At 34.1% G+C, this 23867-nt stretch overlaps 1 protein-coding gene and 1 pseudogene across 1 annotated transcript in view; one reads left to right on the top strand and one right to left on the bottom strand.

Annotated features, from left to right (window-relative positions):
- Agbl4 (AGBL carboxypeptidase 4) overlaps positions 1-23867 on the bottom strand; it is a 1469059-nt gene that overhangs the window by 1299159 nt on the left and 146033 nt on the right. The gene's annotated exons all lie outside the window — the stretch shown is intronic.
- Positions 3516-4898, top strand: LOC124109865 (abl interactor 1-like; annotated as a pseudogene).

Raw genomic sequence — 23867 nt, 5'->3', positions numbered from 1 at the left:
TTAGAACTTCCTGACATTACAACATCTAAGAATTTTCCAGATTATGAAAGATATTCAGCTACAGATCCACAAAGAATCTAATAGAATAATTTTTAAGCTATATAAGTAATATTAAAAAAACCCACAGTTTATTATGATTTATAACTTAAGTGATTTCAGTTCAAGATCAATTGGCCCTGTGGCTATGGTTCCATGGAAGTACAACATCACGGTTGGACATGACAGAGAGGCATTCATGGGAAGCAAAAAGAGAGAAAGGAGCAAGAGCCTCAATATTCCCTTCAAGTGCATGCCTTAAAATGACCTAACATTGTTCCAAAGGCCCTATCAAAGTTTTCACCACCTCCCATTAACAGGTAGAAGGCCAATCCTTTAAGATATGGGCCTTTCCAGGACATTTCAGATGAAAACTATAGCAACAAGATGTCAATGCTCTGCAAATTCAACACACTCACAAGAAAATACTCAGTGAGCAGAATCTAATATTTACATGGAAAACCTGTATAACTAAAATACAATAGTTTTAAAAGAATCACAAGAGTTTGGAGAATAGACATCTCTTCAGCTAATTTTTAAAAATACAAAAGCAATTCAATGTTTTGAGGAAAATATTTACTAATTCATAATCAGTAATCCATAATCTATAAGTGACCTTACATAATACATGAAAATTAAAATGAATAAAATGCCTAAATGTGAAACATAAAACTTCTAAAAAGAAAATATATGGATTAAATATTCACAAAAGAATTAAATTGGATACATACTTTATATTATATACAAAAATTAACTCAAATGGATCAAAGACCTAAATTTGAGAGCTAAAACTAGCAAATTCTTGGAATAAACTTAAGAAAATTTTTCATGATATTGATTTATAATTTGGCAATGAGTTGTCACATATCACATGTGATAAAGGATTAATACAAAGAATATATAAAGATCTCCTAAAGTTCAGTAACAACAACAAAACTTACAAAATAGAGGACTTAAATGAAAAATTTTCAAAAGAAAAAATACAAATGATCAAAAAGCACATGAAAATATGATCATCAACACTAGTCATCAGAAAAATGCTAATCAAAAACAACATGAAATATCATTTCACATTCACTAGAATGGCCATTATTTGAAAGAGAGAGAGAGGGAAGGAAAGAAAGAGAAGGGAGGGAGGGAGGGAGAGAGGAAGGAAACAAGTGTTGGTAATTTCTGATGGGAATGTTAAAGGGTGTGTCCACAGTGGCTCTTCATAAATTAAACATAAAATTACCATGTGAATCAGTATCTTCACTTGTATGTAAATACTCAAAAGAAATGAAATCAATGATTCAAACACAATGCACTCTAGTGTATAAAGCAACATTACTCATGATAGCCAAAAAATGAAAACAACTTAAGTGCCCATAAACAAAGAATATTTTTAAATGAGATATGTACATATCACAAAATATTATTCAGCCATGAAACTAATCAAATTTTGATACATGCTACCACATGGATGAACCTTGAAAACATTATTCTAAGTGAAATAATCCAGATACAAAAGGATAACTAGAGACACCTAGAATTTTAAAATTCATAAAAAAAGTAAAATAGAGGTTACCTGGAGCTAGAAGGAGAAGATAATGAAAATTTATTCTTTGATGGGTACAAAGTTTATGAAGAATGATGAAAAAGTTCTGGAAATGGACATGAATGATGGTTATACAAAATTACAAATGCACTTTATATCAATGAAATTATACTTACTATGGTAAATTTATGTTTTGTTTATTTTACCACAATAAAAAGTCACCCAAAATTCTAAAACATGAAATAATGGGAAGTGTCTTTAAATTTATTTATTTATAGATAGATAGATAGATTTCATAGATAAGATACAAAGATCACAACCCACAAAATAAAAAAGTTACAAATTGGACCTTATCAACATTAAAAATTGAGACTGAAAAATAACTTTACAACACATATATCAGACTCTTCTTCACTACAGAATATATATGGGTGTTATATAAATTCATTAAAAGAATTAACAGTCAATTGGGAAATACAAATTGAAACTAAATGTAATATTATCATACACTTATTAGAAAAGTTAAAATCAAAGGAAAAGGGTTGATAATAATGAAGAGCATTTGAAACTTTTATACATTCTGAGTAAGAAATGCAAAATAGCATAGCTGCTTTTAAAAATAGTTTGGTATTTTGGTATTTTATTATAAAGTTAAATATACAACCTAGTATTCCATTCCTAGGTATTTATCTGAGAGACATAAAAATCTACATGTGACTGTTTATAGAAGTTTATTCATAATTACCAAAACCCAGAAACAATCCAAATGGTTTCAACTGATGAATGTAGTAGCAGTTGATGGTACTTCCATACAAAGGAATAGTAATCAGCAATAAACATGAGCAATTTGCTAATACCTATGACAATAAGACTGAATCTCAAGTATATTACACTAAGTGGAATAAGTCTGTCTCAAAAGGCTTTATCCATTATAATATATTTATATAATATTTTAGAAAACTCAAAACCTTAAGTATTTTTTAAAAATCACTGGTTAGATATGCAGGCAAGAAAAGGGAACTGACTATAATGTCATCAAAATTTTGAACCCTAAAATAATAAATAACCCTAAATAATAAATAACCCTAAATAACTTAGCTAAGTTATTCAGAACATCATCTCATCTGCTAGAATGCATACTGAGTGTGTTGGGGGTTAGGTCTGCAACAATGATATGAAAATTATTCCAAGAATATCCCTAAGGTCCTCATAGGGACAGTGGAGAAGAAGGCAGTTGCTAAGACAACTTGTATTAGCCATGAGAAAATAACAAAGACCGGACCTATACTTCTTTCATTAACTACTAGAAAATAGACAACTGCATATAAAAATAATTCCTTTCATACTTGGATGACAAAAAGTGCAAACCTGTGAAGCATAAAAGAATGTATGAAACAAAGTAAGGCTGACAATAGTCCCATATTTTAAAATAGTGACCCTTTCTAGAAGATGATGCAGTAAAAAGAGTTCCTAAGCTGAATATGTTGGGTTTTCTCAGTTGAGGAAACAGAAATAAGACTTTGAAGAGACTGAGGTAACTTATATTTGGGGGTCAGAACACTGAAGAAGAGGGAGCAAACCTGCATAATAACTTCCTGAATCTTTGAATATTAAGTCACATAGAGTGAAACTTCACAAAGCTAGGCAACAAATGACCTAAAAGTTATAGACTAAACAATTTCTAAAATGCATGCAGTGCTGGTAAACTTCAAGTTGCAACAGCCAGAGTGGAGAATTCATATTTAAAACTTTAGATAGCAGATAGATACTAGATATGAACACTTGGAAACTGAAAGTTGAAACATGTCTAGGTACATCAAAAAACATAAAATACAATCTTAAATTTAGCAAGTTATGTATAAAATTGTTTGCAGAAAAAAATACTGCTAACAGAAATTAAAGAATTCCTAATGAGGAGTTTGTAACTGGGCTGTGAGGTGCTCTAAACCTTGGTGGACCTTGCTGCCTCTGTCTCTTTAATGCAAGGGGAAGCAATGGAGAAGAGTGGAAAATGGTAGAGGTGTAGATGTTACCAGAGGAGGAGACTGCAACTGGTAAGAGGGCACTGGTAGAGTTACCAGAACCTGACCCAGGTTGCAGACTACTGTGACAACAACTGTACACTGGCTACATACAAGACAAAAGCTTTAGAAGACACCAAAGCATATGCAACACATTCTCTAGCTATCAAATAAATGCACTGGCCAACAATGTACTCCAACTGGTGGACATCCAGTCCTCTTACCTTCAGAAAACACAGTCTTCCATCAATCATACCTCATAGATTGTGTATATTGATAAAGAGAAAGTATCTCAAAGAGAGATTGGTATTTTGACCAAAAATAAGAATACATCAAGAACTCACAAAATACTAGCACCTGCAAATATGGAGCACACTGTAAGATATATTTGGAAATCTATCAACTACACAGCTCTGGATGATGTGGGCCATGGTGTCAAGCATGGAAATAACCAGTCTGCCAGAACTGTCACACTGTTGAGAACAAATCCTCCTACTCAGAAATCAACAAGTCCTCCCATGTCTCAGGCCAGGGAACATTGGGAAGGAATACTCCTTATATAAATCCCTGGAACTTGATAAACCCCCAACATTTCCTAATTTCTATATAACCAGTCCTGCAAGACTTGGAAGTCAGCATAGTCAAGGCAGGACAGCTTCTTTAAATAAGACACCAAGGACACACAGTATAAATAATGGAGGAAGTGGAAGTTGAGAAAATAATGGAGGCAAGTAGTATTGGTGGCATTCCCACTGCTGTCCCTACACCTTCACCACCCACTGTTGGATCAGCTCCTGGTTCCCAGTATGGCACAATGACCAGGTAGATTTCTACCACTTCTTCGACATCTACTGGTGTATACAGACAAACTGTTCCCGCTGTGACTGCTCAATTTTCTGCTCAGCCTCATGTTAATGGAAGTCCACTGTATTCCCAAAATTCAATAGCTGATAGACCAAACTCCACCACCTTCATCGCCACCAGATGACATTCCCAAGTTTGATGAATTTCTACCCTCACTCCCACCTCCTCCAGTGGACTATGAAGATGAGGAAAGCTGCAGTAGTTTCAGTATAATTATCCATATGCAGATGGAAATCCTGCCTGGGCCCCAAAGAATTATATTTAGAAAGTTGTTGCAATATATGATTATACAAAAGTTTATACAAAAAACTGTCATTTATGGATGGTGCAATCATTTATGGAATAAAGGAGAATGATGATGCCTACTATGAAGGAGTCTACAACTGTGTGGTCTCTTCCCTTGGAACTACATTGAATCGATCATGCACTATGCTGATTAATTATTTCTTTTCTTTCATTTTTTTTTCCTTTAAAGTAGGTTCTTATTATTGAGTCATACTGTGAAACTATTATGGTTAATTCTTGATATTTAAAATGTACACATATTTTCAGAACATGCTGTTTTGTTGGTATATTTAATGTCCACCTGTAAGTATAAATCTTTTATGCTCATGGACTACACATTGTTAATTTTATGATCAGCCTACATTTTCTGGGGAATCAGGGTATATTTAACAAATCATTATTCAGATTGTACCATTACATGTTTCAGTGTGCATAGTTACTAATACTATATAAGACTAATATTAAAAAGAAAACATAAATGTTGGTGCTAGTCATAGTTTTTGTTTAGATTCTCATCTAAAAAAATAGTTTAAAGCATGCATAAAAATATATGTATTGAAATATACTTAAAAATTCTAAGATGCTTCTAATTTGTGTAATACTTACCTGACATATTCATTCTAGGTGAGTCTCTAAGGTATACATGCAAAACAAAACAAAAAGCATTATGTGTAATGTAATTTATACCTAAGTCTTTTAATGAGTGAATTTGCATTATAAAATTTTTCCATTCATAAATATATAAGTAAACCAAACTTTTTTTCCTTTCCTTCACTGGTTTGCTTTTTTAAAAAATGCAAAACTGATTTAGTGCATAATTACAGTTCTATTTTCTCAATATATTAACTTGGAAAAAAATTTAGCCTTATCTCAGTCTGCCCCAATAGGAATACAATGGATTTTTGAAGATTTAAAATCTAAGATGGCTATTTACAAGTAAATCTACTGAATTACTTTTTAAAAGTAACTTTTGAATCTAAGAAAATTGCCAAAAGTGTGGACATCCTTCTGTAGGTAAAAATCTTAAGGATTGTCATATTAATCCTTCAGTTTTACAGTAGATTGTTCTAGTACACTGGTTCAATGAAAGGAAATTATAAGTATCTTTTACACATTGTAAAAGTGGGTGTGATTAATTTGTGAATAGGCACTATGTAATTCATTACCTAGCACTAGGACCATTACTGTTAAAAGTAACTTTAGAATCTAAGAAAATGTGCCAAAAGTGTGTATACAAAAGTGTGCCACTGTTAATTTCAAACAAATTATCATTAGTAATCAATTATTTGCCATCTACTTCTCTTTTTTCAAATGGAATGTTCTCTTAATTTGTATATAACCTGTTATCTAAATTTTATGGACAGTCTTTTAAAAATAAACCATTCTCCTATTAAGAAAGTGCCCCTAATGAAATAATAAGATATATCATGTTCATAGATTAGAAAATTCTTCACTGTTAAAACAATAACTTTCAAAAAATTGATCTCTGATTACATGCGATCTAAATCAAAATCTCAACAGATTTTTAAAATAACCAAAAAGTTGATTCTAACATTTATAAGCAAACTCAAAAGATTTAAAATAGTCAATTTCAAAAATGAAAAATCTGAAGAGCTTATATTATATCAAGATGTACTTTAAAGCTCCAGTAATCAAGGTGAGTTTAGTAGGATAGACATATAAATCAGTGTATAAGAATGGGGAGTCCAGAAAGCTAGGTGTGGTGGCACAAGCCTGTAATCCCAAAGGCTGTGGAGGCTGAGTCAAGAGGATCACAAATTCGAAGCTAGATTAAGCATCAGCAAGGCACTAAGCAACTCAGTGAGATCCTGTCTCTAAATAAAATACAAAATAGGGCTGAGGATGCGGCTCAGTGGTCAAGTGAGTACCCCTGAGTTCAATCCCCAATATCAAAAACAAACAAACAAACAAAAAAACCAATGGGGAGTCCAGCATATCTACACACATTTTGTCAGTTAGGCTCTAACAAAACTGCAATGGTAATTTAATCTGGAAAGAATGATTTTTACAAATAGTGCTAGAAGAACTGAACATCTTTTTAGGGAAAAATGAATCATCCTGTACCTCACACCTTACACAAAAATTATCCTAAAATTGGTCACAGACCTACTGCTAAAACTGTAAAACTTATAGCAAAGAAGAATCTTTACAACCTTGGCATAAGCAAATATTTCTTAGATAAATAACACACAAAAGATGTTAACCATAAAAGAAAGGAAAACTCATAACTAAGAATGGGCACAAGAGAGCTTTTTGGGGTGATTAAAATGTTATATAACTTGATATTGGTGGAATTTACATGGGTGTATATATATTTGCCAAAATTCATTAAATTGCATGCTTAACAAGAAAAATTGTTATTACAAGTAAATTATACCTCAATAAAGTTTGCTATTAAATGTTTAAAAGTGAAGGTGATCATAATTAATATTAATATCATAATTAATTCTAGCTTCATGTGATATATATTAAATAAGTAAAATCAAATATATATCTATATATCTCCACACATACACACACAGTAAGACTGCCTATGATTCATTTTTTTAAAACTCGTTCTCATTTCCTACCTGCAAATATTCTTAAGCATTTCTGGATTTAGTTTGTGTGTTATTGTACAAAAGATCTTTAAACATCTATATTTTAATTTATTAACATCTAAATGTATACATTGACACTCTTAATATAAGAGAATGCCTTCTGATTCTCTAACAGGCTTTTTAAGATCTATTATTTTAATTATAAGAATGCCCCTTTTGTTGTGCTTGATTCTATTGCATTTTTCAGATATTGCATCTGTTACAACTTGAAGGTTTGTGACAACTTTATACAGAGCAAGTCAATTGATATCATTTTTCCAATGACGTGCTCATTTTCAAGTCTCTGTGCCACATTTTTAGTAATACTGTATGTATCCTCACTTCTCCATTGACTGTACATTTCCCCATCAATCTCTACTCAACCATCTCTACACCCTGAGACAGAATAACACTGAAGCTGGACCAATAATTTTAATAATTTTACAGTTGCCTATAATTATTCAAGTGAAATTGAAGTTGGACCAGTTAATAATCTTACATAGCCTATAAATGGTGAAGTAAAAGAAGAGTAGCATAATTCACAGTTTAAATAGAAAATTACAAATTATTAGTCTTAGTAAGGAAATAATGTCAAAAGCAGAAAAGGGCTGAAAGCTAAGATTCATGTGCAAAACAGCCAAGTTTTGAATGCAAAAGAGAGTTCTTGAAAGGTATTAAAATGCTACTCCAGTGAACACACAAATAATAAGAAAGCTAAACATATTGCTGGTATGGAGAAAGTTTTAGTGATCTGGATAAAAGATCAAACCAACCAACAAAATTCCCCTATAGTCTATTGCAAAGCAAGGCCCTAAGTCTTCTCAATTCTATGAAGGCTGAAGAAAATCTGAAGCTAAGAGGTTGGTTCATGAATTTTAAAAATACAAGCCATATCTGTAATATAAAAGTGCTAAGTGAAGAACAAGTGTTGATATGGAACTTGAGGTAAGTTATTCAGAAGATCTAGCTAAGATAATTAATGAAGTTGACTTCACAAAACAACAGACTTTAGTGAGATGAAATAGCCGTATATTGAAAGAACATGCCATCTAAGACTTTCATAGCTAGAAAGGATAAGTCAGTGACTGGATTCGAAGCTTCAAATGACAGGCTGACTTTCCTTAGGGGTTAATGCAGCAGTTGATTGTAAGTTGAAATCAATACTCATTAACAAATCCAAAAATCTCAGGCCTTAACAATTTTGCTAAAACTACAGGAACACAGCCACATCAATGTTTATAGCAGCACAATTCACAATAGCTAAACCTAGATGCCCTTCAGTAGAGGAATGGATTAAAAAATGTGGCATATATATACAATGGAATGTTACTCAGCAATAAAAGAGAATAAAATCATGGTATTTGCAGGTAAATGGATGGAGTTGGAGAAGATAATGCTAAGTGAAGTTAGCCAATCCCAAAAAGACAAATGCCAAATGTTTTCTCTGATATAAGGTGACTGACTCATAGTGGGGTAGGAAGGGGGAGCATAGGAGGAACAGATGAATTCTAGATAGGGCAGAGGGGTGGGAGGGGAAGAGAGGGGGCAGGGGATTAGCAAGGATGGTGGAATGTGATGGACATCATTATCCAAAGTACATGTATGAAGACATGAATTGGTGTGAACATACTTTATATACAGTGATATGAAAAATTGTTCTCTATATGTGTAATAAGAATTGTAATACATACTGCTGTCATGTATTTTAAAAATAAAATCAATTAAAAAATTTTACTAAATCTACTCTGCCTGTACTCTGTAAATGGAACAACAAAATGTGGATAAAACCACATAAGTTTACAAAATATTTGAAGCGCACTTTTGAGAGATGCTGCTGACAAAAGAAGATTATTTTTAAAATATGACTGTTCATTGATGATTCATCTGGTCACCCAAGAGTTCTCTGATGGAAATACACATCAACAAGGATAATGTGTCATACCTATTAACAACAAAAGATTTAGAATATTATGTAAAGTAGTTGATAAGCAGAAACAGGATTTGAGTGAACTGACTCCAATTTTTGAGAGAAGTTCTGCTTTGAGTAAAATGCTATCAAATAGATTGCATACCTTAGAGAAATCTTTTATTAAAGGAAGAATTCATCAATGTGGCAAACTTCATTATTGCCTTATTTTAAGAAATTGGCAGTCCCACCAACCTTCAGCAACCATCACCCTGATCACTCAGCAGTCATTAACACTGAGGCAAGACCCTCCACCAACAAAACAACTACAATGTGCTGAAACCTCAGATGATAGTATTTTTCAGCAACAAAGTATTTTTAACAAAAGTATATACCTTGTTTTTAGAGATGATGCTATTACACACAAGACTATAGTATAAGCTTTATTTTTTCTTATAATTATTAACAAATACTAACTGCACAAATTCATGGGTTCTATTGTGATAATTCCATACATGAATGCATCATGCTTTGATCCACCACTCCTTCCCCACCTCTTACCTTAACCTTTCTCCCCATACCCCTGGTCTTTGTCGATTCCATAAAAGTTCTTAATAGTCCCTTTTCTAATTCTAGGTCATCTTTTTAGTTGTTGTTGTTTTTGATGGTTTGTTACCTTTATTCTTTTTCTTTATTTTTAGTTATCGCAAATGCAAAAAATATGCAAAACTTGTCTTTCTGTGACTGGCTTATTTCACTTAACATGAGGTTCTTTATTTCTATCCATTTTACTTCAAGCAACAGGATTTATTTTTTATACCTGAATAATACTTCCTTGTATATATATCATATTTTCTTTACTCATGCATCTATTGATGGACATACAGGATGATCCCATATGTTGACTACTGCAAATACTGTTGCAATAAACAAGGGCATGCAGATATATCTTTTGTAACTTAATTTCCTTCAGATCATAAGCTAGCTATTTTTAGTTTTCTAACAAACTGCCACATTGTTTTCCCCAGTAAGTTTACTAACTTACATTACAACCAAAAGTGTATGAGGGTTTCATTTTCCCAAAATGCTCTCCAATATTTGTTTTCTTTGGCTTTTTATTTGTTTATTTTGTTTGTTGGAAGGGATTGGTGTGTTGTGTTTTGCTTAATTTGATATTAGCCATTCTGACTGAGATAAAATTTCAATGTGATTTTTATTTGCATTTTAAAAAATATTTTTAATTATAGATGGACACAATACCTTTATTTTATTTTTATGTGGTGCTGAGGATTGAACCAAGTGACTTCCACAAGCAAGGTGAGCACTCTACCGCTGAGCTACAACCCCAGCCCTGACTTGCATTTTTTGATAGCAAAAGATGTTGAGCATTTTTTCACTTTTTTACTGGCCATTTGTACTTCTTTTGAAAATTGTTAGCTCAGATAATTTTTTTATATTGCCTATCCTTTCATTGTTAAGGTTTTTGTTTATTTATATGTTCTGGATATTAATACTCTGTCAGACAAGTGGTTGGCAAGGATTTTCTCCCAGATGTCTCTTCACTCTGTTGACTGTTCCCTTCACTATACAGAAGCTTTATAATTCCATGTAATCTCATTTTATCAATTATTTCTTTTGTTCCTGAACTACTGCAGTCCTATTCAGGAAATCATTTCTTGGGACAATAATTTGAAAGTTCCATGTTTTCTTCTAATAATTAAAATGTTTCAGTTCTTAAATTGAGATCTTTTGAGCTTATTTTTGTATAGGCTGATATAAGGGCCTAGTTTAAATATTCTATATGTGGATATCCAATTTTTCTAGCAGCTTCATTGAAAAGCCCATCTTTTCCCCAAAGTATGTTTTCAGCACCTTTGTCTAGACTCAATTCACCCTCCTTTCATAGGTTTATTTATGGATCCTCTATTCTATTCCATTGGTCTACAACTGCTTTTATACTAATACCACACTATTTTATGCTAATAGTTTGTTATTATGGTTCTATAGCATGTTTTTAAATCAGGTATTCTGATGCCTTCAGTATTAGTCTTTTTGCTGAGGACTGATTTATCTATTTGAGGGGTTTTTGTGCTTCCATATGAATTTTAGGATTTTTTTCCCTAGTTCTGTAGAAAAAAAAACTTATTTAATAAGGATTACATTGAATCTGTAGTTTGCTTTTGGTGGTATAACCATTTTAACAATATTTTTTCTCCCAATACAGGAACATGGGAGACCTTTTCATCTTCCAGAATATTCTCCAATACATTTCTTCAGTATTTTCCAATATTGAAGTATTTCATTGTAAAACTCATTCACCTTCTTGGATAATTTTACTCTTAGGAATTTTCTGGGGGATGGTAGATTGGACTGTTTGCTATTGTTGTTGTGTTTTACTTTTTGGTTTTTGAGGGTGTTATGGATAGGATTCTCTCATGATTTTTTTTAGTTAAGTATTAGTGTGTAGAAAAACTGTTGAATTTTATCTGCTGATTTTGTATCCTGCTACTTTACTGAATTTATCAGTTCAAAGAGTCTTTCAGTAGACTCCTTTGAGTTTGCTAAGTATAGAATCATGTCACCTGTAAATGAATTTTTTGGGGGAGGAGGGGGTGTCAGGGGCACTCAACCAATGAGCCATATCCCCAGCCCTATTTTGTATTTTATTTACAGACAGGATCTCATCAAGTTGCTTAGGGCCTTGCTATTGCTGAGGCTAGCTTTGAACTTGCGATCCTCCTGCCTCAGCCTCCAGAGCCACTGGAATTCTAAGTGTGTGCCACCATACCTGTCTGCAAATGAATTTTTTAATTCCTCTTTTACTATTGTATTTCTCTTATTTATTTCTTTTGTCTAGTTGCTCTGATCAAAATTTTAAGTACTATATTGAGTAAGTTGTGAGGGTAGGTGTACTTCTCTTTCTCCTGATTTTAGAGGAAATTCTTTTGGATTTTTTTTCCTTCCGGTATGATGTTGGCTAATGGTCTGTAATCCATAACCTTTATTATGTTTAGTTATGACCCTTCTGTATCTAATTTGTTTAGGGCTTTATCATTAAGGGACATTGAATTTTTTTTTCTGGTACTAGAGATGGAACTCAGGGGCACCTGACCACTGAGCCACATCCCCAGCCCTGTTTTGTATTTTATTTAGAGACAGGGTATCACTGAGTTGCTTAGCACGTGCTTTTGCTGAAGCTGGCTTTGAATTTGCAAATTTCCTGCCTCAGCCTCCCAAGCTGCTGGGATTACCAGCATGTGCTACCGTGCCCAGCTGGACTTGATTTTATTAAAAGCTTTTCCAGCATATATTAGATGATCGTGTGATTTTTATCATTGATTCTATTTGTGCTTTATTATATTTATTAATTTTATACATTAATTTATATATGTTAAATCATTCTTGTGTCCCTGGAATTTAACCAACTTGATCACAATGCATGATCTTTTTAATGTGCTGTTGAATTCAGTGCACAAATATTGCATTATGTTCATCAAGAATATCAAACATTTTCTTTTTTTTTTTATTGTGGTCCTATCAGGTTTTGGTAGCAAGGTAATACTGGCTCTAAAGAAAGAATATGGAAGAGTTCCTTACCTTTCTGTTTTGTGTATTAATTAGTGCAGGACTGGTATTATTTCTTCTCTAAAATTCAACAGTGAATCCAAATGGTTCTAGAACTTTCTTTGTTAGGAAACTTTATATTACTGATTCAATATCTTTGTTATAGATCTATTTAGGTTTATTATATTCTCTTAGTTCAGTTTTGTAAGGTCATATTTCCAGAAATTTGTCCATTTTCTTCCAGATTTTCCAGGTTTTGTAAGGTCATATTTCCAGAAATTTGTCCATTTTCTTCCAGATTTTCCAGTTTAGTGGTAAATAGCTTCGACATATATTTCCTAATGGGCCTAGGAATTTCAGTAGCATCTGAAATTGTCCTCTTTTCATCTATAATTTTATCTGTACAGGTCTTCTCTCTTTGTTCTAGTTAAGTTTATCTAAAGGTTCACAAATTTTGTTTCTATTTTAAAGCAACCAACTCTTTGTTTCATTGATGTTTTGGTTTTTATTTTGTTTTTGTTTTTGTCTCTATTTCATTAATTTTAACATTTAACTTTGTTATTTCTTTCTTTCCACTAAATTTGGGTATGATTTGTTCTTTTTATTCAAAGACCTTGAGATGCACCATTAAGTTATGTATTTGTGATTTGTGATGCCTATTTTTCTAATATAGGCATTCATAGCTATAATTGTCCCCATAGGTTCTGTCTGGTAAATTGTTTCCACTTTCACGGGCCACTGGGAACTTTTAAATCCCACCACTCCCTCTCTCTAGCCCCAATTTCCTCAATGATCCACTGTTCATTCAAAAGTGTATTGTTGACTATCAATGTGTTTGTATAATTTCTTAAGTTTCTCTCACTGTTAATTTCAAGTTTCATCCCATCATGGTCTGATAAGATATAAGAAATTATTTCACTTTTTTGGTATTTGTTAAGACTTATTTTAAGGCCTAAAATGTGATCAATTTTGTAGAAAGTTTAATATGTTTGATAAAAAGAATGTGTTTTGCAACTGTTGAATGAAAAAATCTGTATGTTTCTGTTAGGACTATTTGCTCTGTCCTGTTTCTTTGTTTATTTTGTCTAGATGATCTATAAGTGAAAGTGGGGTATTGAAGTTACCCATTGTTATGCTAGGGCTATCTTTTCCTTTATGTCAAATAGTATTTGTTTTCTAAAATTGGGTGTTTTGATGTTAAATAGATAAATATTTACGATAGTGTATCTCCTTGATGAATTATTTTTGTGATATGTACTGATCTACTTTGTTTCTTGTGATTTTGTCTCGAAGTCTGTTTTGTCAGATATGAGTATAGCTAATCCTGCCTGTTTTAAGATTCCATTTGCTTGGAATATAATTTTCCATCCTTTTATTGTCAGTATGTGTATGGCCTTGTTTTTTAATCCAACCAGCTGATATCTTTTAACCAGAGAAATAAAATATTTTATATTCAGCATTTTATTTAATGGTATTATATTTGTTCCTGTCATTTTGCTGGGGTTTTTTTTTTGTTGTTATTGTTGTTTTGAATAGCCTATGTGCATATATTCCTCTCTTATTCATCTTAGAAGTTCAATGGTTTTCTGAATTAACAATCTTGGATTGTTTCCTAGAAGTCATTTGCTCATCTACTCTTATAGTGAGATTTATTGTTTACCTTTCTGTCATGATTGTGTTTATCTTCTTTCTTCTACTAGGTGTAGGATTCCCTTAAGTACCTTGCTTGTTTAGGGGTTATAAACTCTCTTATTTTATATTTATCATGGGAGGTCTTTAATTCACCTTGAATTCTGGAAGATAATTTTTCTGAATACCTGGATATAGTAAACTAGATGGTGATTATTTTCTTAAAGAACTTAAAATACATCCTTCCACGCTCTCCTGACCTTTAGAGTTTCTCCTGAGAAATCTGCTGTAATTCAGATGAACTCATCTTCAAATGTGACTTGTTGCTTCTCTCTTACAACTTTTAACCTATTTTATTTGTTCTGTATTTTGGGCAGTTTATAATGTATTATGGAGGGATTCTTTCCTGATTCTGTCTACTCAGGGTTCTAAATGTCTCCTACACCTACAAGTCCATGTCTTTCCAAAATTAGGGGAATTTTTATTTTGATGAATACATTTTCTATGCCTTAGCCTGTGGTTCTTCTTCCCTGTCTATTCTGTTTATGAGGACTTTTTGTTTTTGTTTTTGTTTTTAATTTGTTATGCATAACAACAGAATGCATCATAATTCATATTACACATATACTATACAATTTTTCATGTCTCTGGTTGAACACTACTTTTTGGTATTTTAATGTTGTCCCAGTGATCTTGTATGTTCTGTTCATTCACTCTTTATTTTCTAATTACTATCTGAATGTGAGAGGGCTTTGAGTCCTGGATCTTTCTTCTACTTGATCTAGTCTTTTGGAGAGGTTTTCAACTATGTTTTTAATCTGACTTGTTAACATTTTTATTTCTAAAATTTTTCTTAGATTCTTTTAGAAAATCTCTCTTTATTTAATTGCTCTTTCACATCCTTCATTGTCTTTCTGAATTCATCCATCTATTTATGTATATCCTCTAGGCAATCACTGAGTTTTATTAAAAGTCATTCTTTTGAATTCTTTATCTAGCATTGTCTACTTTACTACCTTTGGAATTAGTTACCACAGAATTATGACTTTAGGAGGTGTTATGTTGCCTTAATTTATCATATTCCTTGCATTTCTATGTGGAGATTTGTGCACCTATTAGGATGGATATCTCTTCCACTTTTATGTGAGGGCCTTCTCAGTAAGCAGCCTTCTCTTGATGATATGTACAAGGATACAGCATAAGAGTGTAATATTGAGTTTAATTCCAATTAGTCTTCATTGTGTTGTTTTCATGTGGCTTCTTTGACTGTAATTAGAGAGTTTTGACATAATTCATACTCTTTTGGATCCTGAGGAACATGCTTTCTCTATAAATCTATCAAGAGTAGGGTCCCTCTTGTACTTCAGGGAGATATGGAGTAAGGAGCAGACTATATAAGGTATATCGTCTATGGCTATCTCTACAGTCTTATCAGCAATGTATATAGTCTGACAGGGTATGAGAGTTTCCTTATAAATGCAGTGTCCACAAACCCTGTGCTGTTTCTCTCTGTTATTGCTATAGGGGTTACTGTCCAGGAACATGCTTACTTTGGGACTCAGTTGATGTCTGGGGGATTTTCTCTCCCACATTCTATAAGCTGAAGTATCTTACAAGGTTCTAATGGAGCTAGGTCATGATTGGAATAAGATGAAATTTCTCTGATCTGGGCTAGGAGTACAGGTCAGTGGCAGAGCACCCACTCAATATGCTTAATGTGCCAGACTTGATCCCCAGCACTATGTAGGAGAAAAAAAATAAAGAGCAATAACAATTTTTTTAAAATAAATAAAAAAAGAAATAAAGTATAAAAACAACCACCGCCACAACACTATAACAACAGAGAAGGGGGGTAATAATAAAATACACTAAAATTTTAAAATAATAAGAGTTAATTTTTAAAATTTAAAAATAAAAAAAGAAAAAGATCAAATCCAAAAAAAATAGACAAAAGAAAAATTTTATAAAAGAAAAGGGGAAAGTAGGAGAAATGTAAGGTAGTGAGAAAAGGAAAAAAGAAAGAATAAAAAAGGATAAAATTAAATATTTAAAAAAAGAAGCCAGGCGCAATGGCACATGCCTGTAATCCCAGCAGCTCAGGAGCCTAAGGCAGGAGGATCACAGGTTCAAAGCCAGCCTCAGAAACTTAGCTAGACCTTGTCTCTAATAAAATATAAAAAATGGTTGGGGAATGTGGCTCAGTGGTTAAGTGCCCCTGAGTTCAATCCCCAGTACCAAAAAAGAAAAAAGGAACAACTAGATATATATACAAAAGAAAACAGAACATAACAAAAAAAATTAATAAAAAAATAAAAATCTCATGGCTGGCTTGTGGCTCAGTGGTACAGTGCTCACCTAGCACATGTGAAATGCTGGGTTCGATCCTCAGCACCACATAAAAATAAAATAAATAAATAAAAATAAAGGTATTGTGTTGAATAAATAAATAAAATCTTCTCTCCGATGATGTGGGCAAGAATGCATTATTATAGTCTATGCCAATCAGAGTTTCTTTCCATGTCTTCTTAGACTATCTCCTTGGAAGAGGGTAAAAGTTTATTTTGTACCCTCTTCTTTGTTTTTTTGTGATCCTCAGGTGACCAGAGGGAGTGGTTTGTGATAGTTGGAATACCTCTCAGCTAAGCTGCATGCCAAATGGAGCTAGGGGAAAATGCAGAGTTCCTAGGCAAAAGTTCACATTGGAGTTATTTGAGCTGTGTACTCTGAGAGCAGGACCAACACTGACATTACAGTGAGTCAAGGACCCCTGTGTTTTTTATGCTATACACTCTGAATGTGGGAAAGGCTATGGAGTTATAATTGTATGTGCTTAGAAGGGGTGACAGAAATCTACACCCATGACTCTGGCATCCTGAAACTTAGATATTGTGAAATGGCATGCAGATATTCATTCCTCCTGCAGCTGGATTCCAAATCCTCAGTTGTATGAGAGAAGTGGTCTTTCCTTACTCATTGCAATCCAGTTTCGCCCTGTATAGAATTCTCAGTGAGTTTTTTTCAGAGGTTTTCCTCTAAGGCCAACATGACTCTCAAGAGAGCCACACTGAGCCAGCACAGCAGCATTACTTTGGGAACCCAGAAAGAGGAAAATGAAGGATGTCTTTTAACTCGCGAAGTATTGTGCTCAGACAAGGCCTTCTCAAGATGGCTGACTGTTACAACACCCTGAAAATATACTAGGGAATTCAAAGAACTTCTCCAGAACCAGTTTGCTATATATCTGGAGTTCATTGTGATTAGACTGTTTCTGCAAGGTACACACTCCTGTGCCAGTTCCAGTGACACTGGAACTCTCCTTCTTTCACCTCTACCCCCACCCTTTGCCACACTGCTGTGTGTTCAGTGCCGAAGCTGTTTCACTTTCTGTTCCACTATTCAGACTCTCTGGGTTTCTCCAAGTCTCTGTATGTACACTACTGAACTTCAGTATTCTTAGTGACCCACTTTGATAGGCAGCTGTTTTCCAATTTTTAGTTCTATCTTTTGGAGAAGCAGGCAAGTGCTAGGTAACTCAAATCTGCCATCTTAAATCCTCTCCCAAACATAAATTTTATATGCACTGGGAAGCCAGTCGATGACTTATTTTATTGAGATATTCATTTTATTTATTTAACTCAATCTACTCTGATATATTTCTGTACTCTGTTCAAGTGGTTATCAATGTGAGTAGTATGCTTAACAAATATTTTTGTTTTAATAAAGATGGAAGCCAGGCATGGTAGCACACTGCTGTAATCCCAGTGGCTCAAGAAGCTGAGGCAGAAGGATCACAAGTTCAAAGCAAGCCTCAGCAACTTAGCAAGGCACTACACAACTTTAAAAGACCCTGAAAAAAAGCAAAAGGGTTGGGGATATGGCTCAGGGTTTAAGCACTCAAATACCTAAATAAATGAATAATAAAGATGGAATAGTACTAATGGTATTTGTTTGGTAGGGACCAGGCAAGCTAGGTATACTTCAAAGAAGAAAAGAGTCATATACAACTTCCAAATATCCCACCAGATATTAACATAAGCAAGAATTATATTTACATCAGGTGAGTTTAAAAACTTTTTTCAGATATAAATATGAAATATTTAGCATTGCTTTAATAAACACTGGTTTGTTCTAAGAATGCAACTAACATATAAATCAAGAAAAAGATTTTTTTGATGGCCAAGTTAAGGAAAGCTGCATCCTAACCTGTGCTATGCTATGGCATGGGACCAAAGCAATGGATGTACAGTCTCTCAGCAAGGAAGATGAAAGAGGGATTTTACTAAAATCTAATATTGGACACTCAAAGTGGCTTAGGACTCAGAAATTTGGGTACAATAAACAAAGAATAAAGTATATGTTAGAACTGACACCACAGTCCCATGTGTGCCACCAGTATGGATCCACCACAGACTTGGAATGGAGAAACCTAAGATCAAAAATGCTGCCTATGTTAGCTGATCCAGAAGCTGCATTGCACACTGGTGCTTGAAAAGCATGTTCTGTATTGTTGAGAGCCACAGCCCAAGGGGCCCCAGCAAACTTCCAGCTGCAGGCTGATGATTGGCTCATAGCAGCCCCAGCAACATCTAGCTGATTGGCTCCTCTGAGGTGATGCTCATTGGGCTGTTTCCCTGCCCTTTCAGACCATGGAGCTGCTCATTGGGGGACTTTTTTGGCTCCGCCCACGTGACCCAGCCAATTGGCCTCAAGAGCAGGAGGATTGTGGGAGGTGGAGAGAGGCTTGTGTTGGAGAGAGAGGCTTGTGGGAAGCTGGTGGTGGCAGTTGGGGTTCTGAGGGTTTTTCCTGAGAGGCTGTTTTGTTTGGCATGTGTGGTTCTAAAAATAAAGTTAGTTTCTTTTGACAAGTGGCTCCTGATTGTGCCCAGCCAGACTGCGGCACTGTATCTCAACTGGCTACAGAGAGCTGAGGAGGGAGCCATCTTAGGGCAAGCACACCCACAGGATCCAGAAGATCAGGAGAAAAAGAAACACAATATCCTGGCAAGGACCAATCGAGTGATCTCTGCTGGGTCTAACAGAATGTGAGTGAAACAGGCATGGAGTAGACTGTACACAGAGGAATTCAATTTGGGTAAAGGGTAGCCCAACTTGCTTCTCCTATGTGTGTGACAGTTCATGTGATCTGTGGAAGAAGGCCAGGAGTCTGAATGGGCAGGGGTGAACATAATCAAGAACTAAGCACAGGAAGGCTGTGCTCATGGGCAGCAGTGAATTGAGAACTGCCCCGCTGCCAAGGACTGGATTCTTGGGAGGCTCCTGAGAACCAGACCTGCAGAAGAGATTGGCTATTGTTTAACCCTAAAGGGTAGGTCAACCTCATCTCTCCAAAAAAGGCACCACCAACAAAACCTCTGAGGGATGATTAGACCAAAGCCCCACTTGATGGAACTACCCTCACAAATCACTGCAGAAGTTGTACCCTGGGAGTACAAAGAATTGGTCCAAGCAAACAACATACCAACTGACAGTATGTCCTAATCCATCCCATCTCATACTTGTGAGAAAGGAAGCTGAGTCATATAACTAACAGCTTTAGTCTTAGTTCACTCCAACTGGCTACTCAGAGATCAAAACAAAAACTGCAAGCAGTAAACAACCCCCATCTCTTGCTCTATCAGTAACTAACTCAAAAAGAATTACAAATAAAGACTGTTGGTCATAGACAGTGACCAACCAATCTGGTCAAATATTTTGACCACCTCAGTGGAGAAGCTTCCTTCATACTTCACTAAGATTTTGGATATTTTATATTTTTTTAATTTTATTTATCTTTTATTCTTTCCATGTATGTCTGTGCACATGCATCTGTGAGTGTGCATGATGCATGTGAATTCTTACTGTGCTGATGGTTCAGGAACATAAATACATTCACTTGTTTATTTTTCTCTCATTTTTAGCATTTTTCTAATGTAATTATTTTTTCCTATCATTATCTTTTGAGGGTTCTGGTTTTTTGGATTATATATTTTGATTTGATTTTATATTATTTTCATTTGTTTATTTCTCTTTTATCTCATTCTCTCTTTACCTTCTCCTTGTAAGAGCCAAATTGTATTGTTGGTTCATTCTCATTCCCTTTCTTCCTCCCTCCACTGCCCTCTCTCTCTCTCTCCCTCCCTCTCCCTCTCTCACTCTGTCACTCCCAGTACCTTCTTCTATTTTCCCCCTGCTTCTATATAAACATCACCTGTTACATTTCTTCTGAATTTTCTCTGCTCACTCTTTAAAACTGTTGAGTCTTTTGCTAACTTCCTAACACATTTCCTTTCCCCTGATTAACTGTATTTTTACCATCTTTCAGAACTAATTAGTTTATATAACTCCCGTCCCCACCATTAATGTTAATACAATCTAACTGCTATGGACAATATAGTTGACACCTGCTGTTTGCTTTAAAGCCAAATTCAGTTCCTAGTTCATAGTTACTTTTTTTTTAACTGATGACAATTGCTGAACCCACCATTCCTCTTTATTGGTGGCAATTAATGTTGAAGATGTCATAGTAGAAACAGGGTATTTACTTTAACACTGTGCATTGCTTGTTGTTTACAATGGTTGTTACTATTGTTTATTTCACCCATTCTGTGAGGTGATGGGAACCTACAGGTACACTGAAAGTTCAAGGTTAGAGACTATGCTGCTAAACTATACATTCCTTGACAATACCCCAACTCAGAAGTGAGAAGACAAATGCCCCAAACCAAAACAAAGACCCAAGGAGGAACAATCAGAAAGGGAACTCAGGGAGTAGCTATTCTCATAAATAAAAAAGCAGATTTCAAGCAAATAATCAGAAGAGACAAAGAAGCACTACATCCTAGTAAAGGGAACCATTCCACAAGAAGATACAGTGATAATAAACATTCATGCCCCAAATGTCAATACACCCAACTAATGGAAAAAGTATTCCTTGACATCAAATCCCAAATAGACCACAACACAATAATACTGGGTGATTTCAATATACCCTTATCATCAACAGGTCATCAAAACATAAAATCAATAAATATACCTCCAACCTAAACAAATAAATCAAATGGACCTAACAAACATTTACAGAATATTCTACACAAAACAACTAAATGTACCTTCTTCTCAACTGTGTATGGAGCTTTTTCCAAAATAAATCATATTCTAGGCCACAAAGCAAACCTTATCAAATACAAAAAGTATGAAATATAATCCCATGTATCCTATCAAATCATAATGGTGTGAAGCTGGAAATCAACAGCAAGAAAAATAATAGAAACCACATAAACACATATAGATTGAACAATAATCTCTTAAGTGAAGAATGAATCAAAAACGAAATGGAAATAGATTACAAGAAATTCTTAAAAATTAATGTGGATACACAACATATCAAAATCTCTGAGACAGTATGAAAGCAGTTCTAAGAAGAAAATTTATAGCACTGAGTGCCAACATTAAAAATTTGGATCCCAAATAAATAAGCTTATGCTCCACCTTAATGCCTTAAAAAAAGAAGAAGAAAAAACTAACCTCAATACCAGTAGAAGATAGGAAATAATTAAGATCAGAGATGAAATCAATAAAGTTGAGAATTAGAAAACAATACACAGGATCAATGCAACAAAGAGCTGGATCTTTGAAAAGATTTATAAGATAGCCAAACTAACCAAGAGAAAAAATGAGAAAATGTAAATCAAGATTTTGAAAATTTCTATGCCAATGAATTTGAAAATCTGGAAGACATTGACAAATTTCTAGACACATCTGACCTGCCCAAATTGAGTCAGGAAGATATAGAAAACGAAATAGAGCAAAATTAAGTAATGAAATCAAAACAGTGATTAAAAGCCTTCAAAAAAAGGCAAAAACCTGATAAATTCTCAGTTGAGTTCTATCAGACCTTTACAGAAGAACTAACACCATACTTTCTCAAATTATTCCATTAAATTGAATAGGAGGGAATACTCTGCATTCTCTGAAGCCAGTATAATAACACTGATGCCAAACCAAAGATGCATCAAGGAAAGAAAATTATGATGAACATAGACACAAAAATGCTTTCAACAGCTGGGCATGGTGGTGCACACCTGTAATCCCAATGACTCAAGAGGCTGAGAAAGTAGGATCATGAGTTCAAAGCCAGCCTCAGAACATGCAACGTGCTACGCAATTCAATAAGACCACGTCACTAAATAAAATACAAAATAGGGCTGGGAATTTGGTTCAGTGGTCAAGTGCCCCTGAGTTCAATCTCTGGTACCTCCCCCATCCCAAAAAAATCCTTACAATAATATTAGCAAACCATATTTGAAAACACATCAAAAAGATAATATACCATAATCAAGAGGGTTACATTCCAAGTATACAAGGTTGGTTCAACATACACAAATCAATAAATGTAACTCATCATTTAAACAGAATTAAGGACAAAAATCATATGATCTGTTTAATAGATGCCAAAAAGGCCTTTGAAAAAAAATCCAGCATTCATTCATGTTAAAAATGCTGGAGAAGTTAGGGATCAAAGGAACTTACCTCAAGGTAACTAAGGCCATTTATGACAAACCCAAAGCCAACATCATACAAACGAAGAAAAACTAAAAGCATTTCCTCTAAATCAGAAGCAAGACAAGGCTGTCCAATTTAGTCCTTAAAACATTAGCCAGAGTGATCAGTCAAGAAAAGGAAATCAAAGACATACAAATAGGAAAAGAAGAAGTCAAATTGTGATGTGATCCTATATCTAGCAGACCCAAAAATCTCTGCCAGAAGACTTCTGGAATTTATAAATTAGTTTAACAAAGCATCAGGCTACAAGCTCAACACCCATAAATCAATAGCTTTTCTATATTCCAAGAGTGATTCAACTGAGGAAGAAATTTTAAAAAATCACCCCATTTACAACAATATCAAAAAATTGAATACTTGGCAAATAATCTAATTAAGGAGATAAAAGACCTCTACAATGAAAATTAGAGAACAGTGAAGAAACTGTGGAATTGAAGAAGACCTTAGAAAATGAAAAGGCACTCCATGTTCTTAGTTAGGCATAATAAATATTGTCAAAATGGCCATACTACCAAAAGCAATATAGAGATTCTGTACAACATCCATCAAAATACCAATCACATTCTTCACAGAATGAAACAAAATAATAATGCTTAAACTCATTTGGAAGAGTAAGAGACCCAGAATTACTAAAGCAATGCTAAGCAAGAAAAGAAAAGCAGGAAGCATCATAATACCTGATGTGAAATTATACTACAGAGGTGTAATAACAAAAAAGGCATCGTACTGGCATCAAAACAGAGATAAAGTCCAACAAAACATAATAGAAGACACAGAGAAATCCACATACCTATAGTTCTCTGATGCCAAAAATATATCTTGGAGAAAAGACAACCTTTTTAACAAATGATTCTGAGAAAACT

The sequence above is a fragment of the Marmota monax genome, unplaced genomic scaffold, assembly GCF_021218885.2.
Source record: "Marmota monax isolate L192 unplaced genomic scaffold, Marmota_monax_Labrador192_F-V1.1 WCK01_AAM20220418_F8-fsc00008, whole genome shotgun sequence".
Taxonomy (NCBI): domain Eukaryota; kingdom Metazoa; phylum Chordata; class Mammalia; order Rodentia; family Sciuridae; genus Marmota; species Marmota monax.
This window is presented reverse-complemented; position numbering and strand designations above follow the sequence as displayed.